The following is a 13763-nucleotide window of genomic DNA, read 5'->3' on the forward strand; positions in this document are numbered from 1 at the left end:
ACATCATTCTAAATCTTCCCTTCAGAAGTGACTATTTTTAATCTGGAAAATGACACCAATCTGACCTAAGAAGTAAAAATCCTGTAATAACTATGTGGCAAAAGAGGAGTGGCACATTTTTTATCCAGGATACACAGTTCTTGCATTGAGAGATTCTGAAAATGAAGGCACATATGAAGAGCGTAGGAGAAAACCCTCTGGAAGATAAAGAAGCTAGGGCAACAGGAAACTACCCAAATGAATCCACTTGCTTGTCTTAATAGACATTTTAAAGTTGTTTTGCTAGGTTAGTAATGCTATTTCTTAGCCTTCACACTGAGCAGAAGGGATGCAGCCCTCTGATCTTTAAATTAGAAATCATGCAACTTTATGCTGACAAAATGTTTAATCATCCAGGACACAAAGTCTACCACTGTCAGAATTTTAATTCAGTGACATAATTCCATGGTGTGATCAGATAAAGAAAGGAAAATAATGGGATTTTCAAAAACCCAGATTCTAGTAATCTTTTTTACTAGTAACAAGCTGGCAGACAAGCAGAATGTAAAACAAGATAATGGCAGCAGACAGTGAAAATTCTCAATTCTCTCCACTCAAAGGCTTCTCTGCTGGTGTTCAGTGTTTCCCAGCAGTCCTACTATTAGGGTCCCAGGTCCCTGATCTTTCTGGTATTAGTCAATTGTAGCAGTGTGAGATCTCAATGACAAAAATTCACTTGCCTACAGGCAGACAAAGAGTTATTGTAGACAAGAATGTTAATTCTGAAGCACAGGAAGGAAGAGGCATCAGCTGGTTATAACACCAAATTAAAAACGGAATAAAATTATTTAATTTTGTATTGGGTTTACTACAGTATAAATAATAATTCCAGAAGAAAATGCACTTTACATGTGAAATCAGCAACCAATGAACATTTATTTTTCCAGGTGGCCTTTATTAATTCTGTACTTAACAGTTTGAAATGGCATTTTCCCCTTCTGCTTTGGACAACTTCCACTGGTGTATGTGAAGTTTTCTCCTTACAAAAATCTCACCAGGAAGAAATTCTCACTTTAATAAAGAAACAGTGGCAAGAGGAGTTAAATATTTTCCTAGATAGGCTCACTTCAGATGGTCCAACAACTAGAATTTTGAAGAATTATGCCTCTAATAACAATTTCTTCAATCCAAGCAAAAACCTTCTTGCCATGCCCTTTGTCTGCTTTTATGTAGTTATGCCCTGGCAACTCTCATCACAAGGTGCACTTGCTCAGTATTACCTTCAAATCACCAAACTATACAAAAATGCTCTTTATTACTGATTATAACAAAACAGCCCAGTGAAGTGCTTTGGTACACACAGAGCCATGCCTCATTCCACCCCTCCTAGAGCTGGTAAGAGCCCTCTGGAATTTTACACATACTTTGTGTTCTGCATGCAGCTGAACTGAATAGGGGAAGGATTATCTTGGCATGAGCTGCAGTGATCCAGGATGGTCAGCTCTTACAGCTGACCCTGGTGAAGGCAATCAAAGAGAAGTGCAGGTACAAGTGGAGGGTCTCAGCACGTCCCAAGTCAGCGAGAAAACCTGCACAGCTTTTCTCTGCAGGCTCACTGGGAGGAGGGCACAGGCTGCAATTGCAATAGCAAACAGCAGAGCACTGAGTGGCACCACTCGTGCAAACAGGGTAAAACAGCAGGTGAGATGTTTGCTGCAGGCTGCTTGGCACAAGGGGCAGGTGAGGTAACCCCTGCAAAGCACAGTTCAAAGGTGCTGTGGCAAAAGGTCTTAGGAATGTAACACCTGGCATTGTGTCAGAAAGGTTTCCAGGTAAAAGCCTGTGTATCCCAGAATTTAGGAGTGTTCCTAAACTCATTGGCATTGCAAAAGATAAAAAGAAAGCTTAAAAAGCAGGGGTGGCAACACAAACAAATGGAAAAGATGCTAAAGGATTCTTACATGCTTCTCTCCCTTCCCTTTGCACCCTGAACATCTGCCATTTCCAGTTCCTACTGCTTGTCCAATTTCATGAAGTCATTAGATTTTAATGAGCTATTAACATATAAAGAGCTGCTTTAAGGTACCAAGTGCTTTATAAGTCACTGATGACAACTTGCTAGAAGGGCCCTGCTTCTTTTGCTCTCTGCACATGGCTCAAACTACAGCTTGGGAAAGGGCACATTGCTGCTGTGCTGGCTCCTTTGGTCCTGGCTGAGGATGGGCCATCCAAGTGATGCCTCCTGGCCAAGAACCGCTCCACAATCACACCATGGAGAGCAGCATCCTTTCATGTGTCTTTATTTTCACAGTATTTACATGTAGGTCTTGCTCTGGGTTGTTCAGATCCTATCTCACAGAGGGAAACACTTAGACCTTAGTAGGAAACAGCCCTTCCCTACAGCAAAGTGCAGGGAAAGGCCTGGACTCGCTCACAAATGCTGCTTCCAAGTTACCTCCCTGAAGCAGAACTTAACTGGTGTCAGTGCAAAGACTGAGACTACTTAAAGCACACTCAAACCAAGCTAAGGTTAGATCCCTATTTGGCAGGGTACTGTTTCTTTATTTGGTTGTTTTTCTTTAAAGCTGGTAGAAAACCCCACAACAGCTGGGTTTTTTGTAAGAGCTGGTATGTCAGGAAACCTAGCCCAAATGACCCCAAATCTTGAAGATGGATTTCACCCTTTGCTCCCATAAAGTACAATAAACTTCAGGGCAATCTGAGTTTGCACTTATATCCTCGAGCCTGTGGGTGTGCTGACCATAAACCAGACTGGAATTCCAAGTGCAAGAACAGCAGAGCCAGTTCCATAATGCCTTAAAAGACATTACTGTAGTAGAAAAAAAATTTTTGAAGGATTTAAAAAGGGTTGAGGAAGTCTAGAAATCCCCAAACATCACACCTCTTCAAAGAAACTTTTACTTTCCTCTGAATCTAATCAGTATTTTAGTCACTTCTTTGAGACAGTCACTTGGGCTTTCCACACACATACCTACTAGCCCTTGGGGTGTAGAGAGAGCTACTGTTTACAGACAAGCCTTCACTACAACTTATTTGTTACACTCAGACCACTTTTAAAAGTTACATAGTTGGACTATAAGCAAGAAGACATAAAAATGAGAGATCTGAAAAGAATGAGGTCAAAGGGGGGACAGCTCTCAGCAAGATTTTCCACATATGCAAAATCTAGACTTAGTGTTTTGCAAACAACAATAAAGAGGAAGATCCAAAGGGATGTGAAGGAAATTGCTGTGTTGAGAGGCTATGAGGCTCAGTCATTGCAGACAGACAGGAACAGTAGTCAACTGGAGACTAATGGAAACTTGAGTCAGACTAAAATTAATTGTTGCATTTTTTGGGGCTTGTTGAATACAGTTTGCTCTGAAATGATGCTCAGGATGTTGCTGTCACAAGGGGAAAGGTGTCTTGATGGCCACAAGCTGCAGGGGTAGAGACTAGTGCATGCTGAGTTGCACTCAATCCCACTGCCCCTGTCACTGACAAAAAGTTAAACAAGTCTGGTCCCAAAACCAGCCCCTGAGGGACAGCACTCGTCATTCATTTACTTAAAGTCTAGTGCTTGCATAAACACTTTTCTAGGCTCCAGGGAAAGAAGACCAAGAAGCTGAAAAAAGCAAACCAAGGGACAGCAGAAAGTCCCAGGGAAGATGAAAAGTTCACAAGCCACAGGAACAGACAAATTTTCCCAGAGAGGGAACAACTCTTCCTTTCCCCAGAGAACACTTGTTTTGTTTATCTGAGGTTTTTGGTGTGTGCTTTCAGCTGTCTACATGTTTGGGGGCTTGTTTTCATTGATTTCTAAAGTGAGAGACTTTTAGATTTTTTGACTTGGGTTTGTTTTTTTAAGGTCCCCAACTGTTTTTTTTTCCTTTTTAAATGAAAGCGTACTTGTTAAATATCCCTTTTTTCAGCAGAAATAGCTAACCTTGGAAATGGGATTGTTTTTGTAACCAGGTGGGGTCCCACCCATCTGCACTCAGCATTATTCATACTGGCCCTCATCCAGAATTTTCCCCAAGACTCCTGAAGGGTGGATTTCATTCCTGTTAAGCTCAAAACAAAAAGCTGTGGCCTGACCTAGCCCCTTGTCTCTTCTCAGCTCTCCTGGTTCTTCCTGAAGGACCCACCATGCACCCATCACTCCTCCTCTAAGGAGACTCTCAGCTGTTCATGGTGCTAATGACAAACACATGGTGCAGACAGAGGGCTCAGGCAAGGAGAAGAGTTGTGTATATTCTCAGAAGCTCTTCACTCTGAATACTTTTTCCTCCTTCCAAGAACCAGATCTTTTCATTTTCCAACAGGTATTCTTTTGATAATGCTGTGTATTAAAGCTTAGAATCACTGAGCTTCCTAACATTTTCAGACATTTACTTTCTGCAGCCTGATCTCTTACAGCCACTGACAAATCCAGTATTTCCCTCTCTTCCCTACCCTGGACTGCATTACACAAATAATCCCACTCTCCAAGGGGCAATTTCTTTCTGTTTGATCTATGCTAAGATGCAGCAGCAGAACAGCATCAGAGTGGCCCCTGTGCAGCTCAGCTCCCAACCCCCACTGCCCTGGTGACACCCAGCAGCCCTGCTCCTTAACTCATCCCTCTGCCTTTTGCATTACCTCCTATTTTAACTCCTGCCATTTTATTACTTCCTCATTACTGCCCACCTTGTTTTCAGGGCTGAAACCATGTCTTTTGTCTGGCCTCACCTGCAGCAGGCAGCCAGCTGGTTTGCTGCAACCTCCTGAAGCATGAGCCCCCAAACAATGACACAGGACTCAGCATCTCAGACCAATCCCTGCTGGCAGCTTTCCCTCTCCTCCTCATCCTGCTGCTGAAATAGGACTGCTCATGGCTTTGGACTCTTAAAACCTCTCTCCCAAGTGTTTGTGCATGAGGCCTGGCTGCTGGAACTAGAAGATGGAGAACAGACAGTACAGTTTTGGGCAGGCTCCTTGCCCCTCAGGTTCACTGGTCTGCAGGGCAGGGACCGAGCACTGCAGCCACTGCCCTGCCCAGTGCCAGTGCAGCAGCTGGGGCTATAAAACCTGTCAAAATGACACAGCAAACACTGAGGAAAAACACAAAAGTAATTATTTCCATAACCAGCTAGCCAGTTCACGTGATTTCTTTTTTCCTGACACAACAGATAACCTTTTGCAAAGTGTATTTCACATTTTATGTGCATTTTCCTTGCACCTGCTCATTTCATACGGCATTTCAAACTTCCTTGCCCAAATCTGGTACCAAGATGGCCTCTGCCAAGAACTGGCTGGTTAAAAACCACAGAAATTACAGATCACACCCTGCTGTTGGCCATCAACATTAGCAGTATGAAGCTCAACACCTTAATCTTTTACTCAAAATTCTAACAGTACATTTATTTATCTATTAGCCATTAGCCATTGTTCTCAAAAAACCTGTGTGACAAAGGCAGCTCTAACATATCACCTACACATCTTTACTTATCTATATACACGTACATCTTCATTTGTATATATCACATACACACACAAACATATCACCATGAAGGCAGCTAGAATTACACATACAGTAGCAATTCTGCCTGTCCCCATTGCTTCTTGCTCTCCCATCTACCTGTCAGCAAGGACTGTGCCTGCAAGCAAGTCAGGCACGAGGTGACAATCTGTCAAACTGTCACTGTACTGAGACAGGAAAGGAAAGCAAGAAAGTTTTGTCTATTGCAGATAGCAAGAAAAGGAGAGCGAAGGAATTTGAAAACGGCGGTGAACTTGGTATAACAATGAAAAATGTAAGAACACAAAATGTTTTAAATTTTAGTAAAACTCCATAATCAGACCAAGGTAAATAGGAAAAAGCAACCAACCAGCCAGAAAACAAACCAGCCAGGTGAGAGACCAGGGTGTTAATAATGTTTTGCATGCTGAAAAGGGAGATGCTGCAGCTGATCTGCTGACCTTGGCTGCTACATTATGAACTTGCCTCTGGAAGAGACCTAGAGTAGCCTGCAAAGGCACACATGATCCTACCAAAAAATAAATAAATAAATAAATAAATAAATATATATATATATATATATATATATAGCAAACCACTTAATCTGAGAAAGCTATGTTATTGCATGTAAGAATCAGAGAGGTCTGAAAACACTTATTTATTCTGTAACATCTACCTGTGTAGAAAACACCTGAATTAATCTAACTGCATAAATGACTTTGTAAAAAAAATGCTGAAGGCTAGAATGGGACTGAAGAGCATCTCCTGAGAAATGCTGAAGCTGCAATTCACATACTTGTGAATGAGTTGCCAGTGCCATTGAAATGTAGTGAAAATCTCTTCCACTGCTTTACAATCATCATCTTTTATTAACCAGCCCACGGCAAAACCAGGAATCTGCCTACAAAGCTGGCCCATATGGGAAAAACTCACTCCTGGTTGTTTTATTTTAAACAAACCCTACAGTAGCTCCCATTGTTTGTTTGTTTTTCCCCCCAGACTAGACAGCATGTGGCTTATGAGCCACACTGATAGATGTGATAAAGCTCCTGCCAGATCTGATTGATGATGGCACTAGGAAGTGCTGTGAAGGTCACGGTGTAATTCTCCCTTTGCAGCTGCTCCTGGCAAAAAATGGCACAGGAATATAAAATCTGGATCCGCTAACTGCTAATGACAGGGAAATTCCGTCCTCACCTTGCCTTCTCTCCTCCAGTTTCTAACAGGAATGCCATAAGCATGTGTAACTGATGAGAGACCAGATAAGTTTCAAAGACACACTTAAACATCCTTTAATGGACCCCAAAAAAAAAAAAAAAGATCTATCCACAGCAACTGGCCAAATATTGAGCCTTTACACTTTGAAGACAGTGCAGAGTAGTTTAGCATGAAAGCTACGCATGAAAGAGCTTTTAGTATTTGCTCTTCTGCAGAACTGAGATAACGTACCACTACATATTCCCTGTGAGGGAGTGCTATCTCTGATGATGTGAATATATGAGCTAAGCTCCTTTCCCAAAGTCTGTTCCTTCTATATGAACAAGGCAAGCATGCTCACTAGAAGTGGCTACTAGCAAGGCAGAGCATCAGTCAGTCAAGTGGGACACCAAAATCATCTTTTCCATAGATGTTGAGATGTCATGAGGACACCGATATGAGACTTTGGGGAATTCACAAGCATGATATAGTGACAGTCCCCTAATGAATAATATATATTCAGCATAAGTCATAGCAATTACCTCACATACAGTGTTGTATTTCTTGGGGGTAAGATGTTGTTATCTTTGAGACATCAGCTACATTACAGATTAAATTTGAAACCACTTGTGTACTCTTTTCTGGCACTCACTATTAATGGATGGAAATATTTTTATACAGCATTTTGTACTCGCAAAGATTTTGGCACAGTAAGGCCATTACCAACATCTGTCTTAGAGAAAGACAGTCTTTATCACTCAGCTCAAAACTAGATAACGGCAGAGAGATCTTGGCAGCAGGATTCCTCCAGATAGTTAAAAAACCACACTACTATGTCACCATAAGAGGAATAATACACTGATTTTTTTTTTTTCTTTTTCCAGTTGAGGAAAGAGATTTAGAAAAGATGGGTCTATCAGTTTGTTCCTTTTACTGCCAAACATACACAATCAATTTTTAAAACACCAATACAAATAAAAAACAGTATCTATACAAGATCCAACTGATAAAAAAATATTCTCAGGAGTTTCTTTCCTAGGTTTCTTGATGAACACTGGCAAAATATAAAAGTGATATTGATCTATCCTTTTCACACACTCCTGTATTCTCCAAGGCATACTCTAAGAGAGGTAACCACCAGCAGCTCATTTGGACATTGCTGTGTTAAGGGTGCTCAGCACCTCTGGCAGTCAAACCTTACTATGCACACTGACTCATGGTTGACTTTTTGCTAGGATGGCAAAGGGGAAACTGATGGCAGTGTTGCCATTCAGGTTTTAATTACTTGCCATATCTCTGGAAAATAGAGATTATGTCCCAAAAGACTGTTACCTGCTATGAGATATCCCCCACTGCACAAACCCAAGTTATGTTCCTGCAACCCTATTGATTACCATTACTCACAGCAGCATGTCTTTTATGACCTGGAGAGTAAAGAATTAACTTCTGATCACAGAGTCTCATCGAATGGTTTGGGTTGGGAGGGACCTTAAAGATCATCTAGTAGAGTAAGAGCAATTGAATCTACACAAAGTGTTTTAGAGCACTGATGCACTACAGAAGGCAGACCTTCCTGTGTGCATGGACAGGCTGGCGCAGTGAGACAGCTGTGCTGGTGTAACCCCTGCACCCTGAGCTCAGGGTCACTGCCATTGCAGCTACGTGCCTTCCTACCTGCTCATTCTGTGCTGACAGACTGCTCCAGGAGAGCAGACACTCCCCAAAAAGACATCTGGTATGGTCTTGGAAACTTAAATTGCTCTAAGGTCAGCTTGGGGTGCTTCATAGTAGGAAAACTAACTCCTAAAACTAATTCCTCCTAGACAACCCTTACAGATGGAGGAGTACATTCAAGATCTGGCTTTTTCAGTCCTTCACTAAAAGCTCAGAGTTCACAGTACCTGCAGTCCTCGGGCTGACTTCCACATTTCTATTAATTTTGTTGGGTTTGACTATTAGGAGTTCAGCTGTGAGCCTGAGAACACTTTACATTAGAAGTACATTGATCTGGAATAATACATCCTGAGTGTGTAACCCAGTCACCTGCCCAGCCCAGACAGTTTCTATACCAGATGAAACACTATTTGTCAATGAGGTGATGAGTCAGGGAAGACAGAACCATACCAGTAGCTAGGTGTCATTCACACTTAAAACCAGTTGAACTGCATAGCTGGAAGGCATGCATAATTTTTTTGAAAAATTGCCACAGTACGCTTTACTGTGACTAACCCATAACAGCACACAGCAGACTGTAGCTGTACAGGAGTTTAGAGGTGCAAGTCCTTGCATCCCACCCTCCCACTTCAGCAGGAGATCTGCAAATGAATACAAAGTACATCCCTTCCTCTTCCTCCTCCTCTTCCTCCTCAGGAAACAAAGAGCACAGCTTTGAACAAAGCAGTTAACCAGGCAGGCTCCTGGATACCACACTCCCCCTGACTGAGCTATCAGACACAAAACTTTAGAAAATGCACGGAAATTAAATCAGTAGACTCTAGATAGCATCAACCAACCCTGAACCACTGGCTCTTTGTCCTGAGGCAATGTCACAGGGGAGACTGCAGCAAGCAGCAGGGCAATACAATTCCTGGCCTTCCAGCAAGTTGTCTTTGCACCACTGAAAGGAATAGCACAATTCATCATACATGTACCAAATACAGCCTGTCCCACTGAGACTTCAATATTTGCTTTTGGGTTTTATGTCTCAGACAGTATCTCTTCAAATCTGAGAAACTTCAGGAGAGAAAAAGGACAATCATCCTTCACTAAGACTGAAAAATTTTAAAATTGTGTGATCTAGGTTGATCTATTGAAGTCTTGCATTTTACCCTGTCCTTGTTGGCACTGCTTCAATACTTCAGTTTCAACCCAACAGAAAACCCTTCATGTAAAAATCTATCCAAGCCACAGGAACACAACACAACACTTTGACTTTTGATGACAAATTTCCTAGGAAACACCAAACACGCCACATATCACCAAAGGCAGTGAGTATCTGCTCATTGTTCTGTTTGCCGGCTGTCACTGCAATCACTGGCTGACACACAAAGAAAACTGTAGATCCTTCTTTTCCAAATCCATTTCAAATTCTTCTTAAACCCATGTGGGGCCCTACAGCCCCAGAAAGACAGGATGCTCTCCCTCTTGCTCTAATGTAGTATTTGCTCTTCTTTTACACCAGTTCTAAAAGGAAAAATGGTTTGTTCAAAACAAGAAAGTAATTGTGCAGTTCTTCCCATGGAAACCACCAGGAGGCATACGGGATGACGGAAAGGCACCAAGTGCCCGTATCCGAGAGCACTGATGGATAGATCCATCTGGCTGCCAAGCTGCTCCCTTGTGCCCCTGCACCGACCATTCTCAGAAAGGAACACAAAAAAAGGTTCACAACACTATTGTTTTCATGAACGGAAAAGAGTGGCCCTGTAACACTTGGAGCAAACAGTAGCAGAACACCTGCAAGGGTGAGACACTAGTTATGGAATAATCATTAATTGTTATGGATACCTCTGAGAACTGAACCAAGCTGTGCCATGACATTTTTTTTCCCTATGGAACAAAACAAAGAGCTGCACAAAGAACAGCAGAATCAGTCGCCTTAAGAAGCCTTAGACTGAAGTACATGATTTAATTGCAGCTCTCTGGTTTTGAGATTTATCATTTCATAGTTGGACCTCAGCCGCAAACTTCAGTAATACAATAAACAGAACAGGCACAGGCACACCAAGTGTTTGCATCAAAATGATCATAAAGGATCCAGAGAGGAAATGAGGTAAATACTTCTCTGTCTTCACATGTTCCTTGTCTTGCCTTTCAGAGTGTGCATTTACTCAGCTGCACTATCCTTCAGGGCAGGTGAATGCCTGGGTTGCCGAGGGATGCCTGCCTGAATCCACTCACCTCCTGCCACTCCAGAGCTTTTAGCTTATGGAGCAACTCCGCTTTTGGCAGTTTATCTGGCTCTTTTGCCGCCCATTATTTTCCTACCGCCTAAATCTTTGGCACGTTTCCTCTAAGCCCTCCACACAAGGCACATACCGCGCGTAGGACCGACAAACTCGAGTTTCCAAAAAACCTCTCAGTGGAAGAAATCGAACCACGTCGCTGTGACCGGTCCCCCCAGCCTCCAATGGCAGGCTGCTCCTCAGCTCGAACCTCCGGGCAACAGGAAATCAAGGAGGGGGTCGGCCCGGGAAGCCGAGGGGATGGATCTGGAAAGATGGTTCTGTTCGCCTTTGCCCTGACTGACTCCAGGACTGTAACATGATGCAATCTCTCGGCTATGATGAAACAGATCAAACAGCCGAGCCTGCGGGGAGACCACCTCTGCCCACCTCACAAGGCAGAAAATAAGGAAGCTCGCAGCGGTACAAAGCAGCAGCGCGGCTGCGGGGCCGGTGCCTTTCCCGGGAAGGGATGCGAGTTTCGGGATGGCGGACAGAGGCTGCGCTCCGGAGGATCTCGGCCGGGTTCCTGCCCTTCCACAGCCCGGGCAGGGGCCGCCACCGCCCGATAACCAGGTTTCCTCCCCGCTCTTTCCATGTGCTGCTCCCAGCCAAGACAACGAGCGAGACTTTGGGGTTTTTACCTATTTTTTCAGCTTTTTTTTTCCCCCCCAGTAAACCCACAGCTTTCAGCACGGGGCTGCCGTGAGCAGCAGCGGAGCAGCGGCTGAAAAAGCCCATTTCTGAATCCAGCCCTCCCCCTCCTCCTTCTTCCCTCCCGTGCTCCCTCTCCTCCCGCGGAGCTCGGCAGGGATGCTGCCCGGGGCGGGCGGGGAGCGAGCGGAGCCGGAGCCCTCCTACCTTTGCGGCCGTCCTGCGGCGGCTGCCGGCACAAAGCGGCCGAACGCGGCTCCTCCCGCAGCCCCGCTCTGCCGCGGAGCGCAGCCAGCGCCGCGCCGGCAGGGGACGGCGGGGAGGGGACGGCGGGGAGGGGACGAGCGGGGCGGGAGCAGCCGCCCGCTCCCACCGCCCCCGGGCCGGGCCCGCCCCGCGGGGAGGGGACAGCGCCGAGGCGGAGCCAGCGGAACAAAGGCGGGGGGGGCGCGCAGCAGTCCCCGGGTGCCAGGCAGGTGTGCGCAGCAGCCCCAGGGTGCGGAGCAGGATGGGGCAGGTGTGCTCAGCAGCTCCCGGGTGCGGAGCAGGATGGGGCAGGTGTGCTCAGCAGCAGCGAGCAGCAGCCCCTGGGTGCGGGGCAGGATGGGGCAGGTGAGCCCAAGTGCTCCTTGCGAGGCAGATGCTGGCCGATCAAACCTGGGCTTCTTGCCCCAGAATAAAGCCTCCCAGGAGCTGGAGGCTTGTTCCCCGAGTAAGTGCGGGAATACTGAGATGTCACAGCGAAAGCCTCAGTGCAGCCCGTGCCCTCCCCATTCCTGCCCAGGATATGCTGTGACCTGAGCACTGAGCAGTGCAGGAATTTGGGGCATAACCAGCATGTCTCCATTTATCTAAAATTTAAGCTCTTTTGTTGAAATGGTGTAAAATCGTGCATAAACCCAACACCTGGGTCCGTCATCTTAGTTTAGCTTAATATAAACCAGATCTAAATCAAAGTGAGACTAAAGTTTATATCGATTGAACCTGCAGGCTTCAGTTTGTAACAAAATTGCTGAACCAGGGCAAGCTCAAAGCTGGGTAAACGTTCCAACTTTGAGAAATCCATTTATTTTCCTCCCTGTCCATACAGAAGCTGAAAATCTGAGGTCACAGAAGAATGTCACTAAAGGAAGAACATTAGTTAAGGCAAGTCTGTCTTTAGTCTAGCTGGGTGTCAGAACTCCTCCTATTCTTTAACTTCAGCTAGATGCACAAGTGTGCTCCTGTTGGAAATATTTGGGGAGCACTGGACATGCAAGTGCATAATTCTGTACAAGCTTGCAGCTTACTTCGTACCATAGAGTATGCAACTTGTTAAACACCTTAAATTTTGACTAATAGAATTTGGGTTGTTCTGGCCAGGTTTAATGTGCTCTTCTGTCCTGTTTCATCATCCTCAGTCATTCCAAGAAGGTCATACCAAAGGTAACAGGTTTGACCAGGGAAAATTCTGTTTAGTCAGCATGTACACTGTGTGGCCACTTAGGATATGCATGAGATCTCTGTACCCCAAAACAGGAGAGCTGAATTCACAGCCCAACCTTTACAACAAGTATTACTTAGCCTGAAATCTCACTTTCAGCTGTTCTCTTTCTTGTATGCCCTTGGGTACGGGCAGGGAAGGACTTGCCTGCTGGATGAGCTATTACAGCAGCAGCCTGCTCCTACCTGCCTTTTTGTATTCTGCTTGTTGAGAGTTGGCAGGGGGAGCCTTGGAGTACTTAGAAGTAGTGATTTTTCAGGCAATAGTAAAGTGCTTAGCTGGTCTTGAAAAAATTAAACCACAGCTTCTCTTCTCCATGGTTCAATTGCTTGCAGCTATTGCTCTCTTTGAGCTATTTAATTTGTATCATGACCTGTAAAATATGATCTCTAGGGAGAACAATCCAGTACTTTTCTGTAAAAGCACAGCCCTTGGCTGCTGTGGCACATGCAGTACCATTGATTTGTATGCTTGCAGTAAGCACTTCCTTTATTTGCTGGCTTTACTGACTCTAGGATTTTTTGGGTTTTTTATTATTTTTAATGCACACATCACACTAAATAACACTTCAGCCTCTGCCTGCCCTAAGACACTCTGTGGTCTGTAAACAGGGAGCTTGGTTCCAGCAACACTTCAGAGTATTTCTTCCACAGAAATGTCCTGAAGAAGTTAGGAAGCTGATAGCAGAGAAACACAGATGAGAGAGAGTCATCACAAGACCAGCAAAAAAATAAGCACTTTGTGCCCTCTGTCAGATATGAAAGTGAGATAAGGTTTTGTCCTTAGGCTGTTGAAGAGGGAGGTAAAGACTTAATGTCTTGTGGTGGTAACTTCATAGGGACTAAATAATGGGCCATCTATCATAAAGACAATCATCAGATGGCACAAGCTGTTCCTCATGGACAAGCTCTCAGGCTGAAGGGCTCAAAAGGCCTTTTTTCTTATTTGAATTTTTTGTTTTCACAATGCTACACTTCAAAATGGCATTGCTCCCCCACTTTTTCAT

The 13763-nt window shown here is 44.5% G+C and overlaps 1 protein-coding gene across 2 annotated transcripts in view; it reads right to left on the reverse strand.

Moving 5' to 3' along the window:
- Positions 1–11603, reverse strand: part of AFAP1 (actin filament associated protein 1) — a 109464-nt gene extending 97861 nt beyond the window's left edge. For both annotated transcript variants that reach the window (XM_059845228.1, XM_059845227.1), the window contains exon 1: positions 11482–11603. The gene's annotated coding sequence lies outside the window, so the exon portion shown is untranslated. The remainder of the gene's footprint in view (positions 1–11481) is intronic.
- Between the last annotated feature and the right edge of the window lie 2160 nt (positions 11604–13763).

This window comes from Haemorhous mexicanus, chromosome 4 (assembly GCF_027477595.1).
Source record: "Haemorhous mexicanus isolate bHaeMex1 chromosome 4, bHaeMex1.pri, whole genome shotgun sequence".
NCBI lineage: Eukaryota > Metazoa > Chordata > Aves > Passeriformes > Fringillidae > Haemorhous > Haemorhous mexicanus.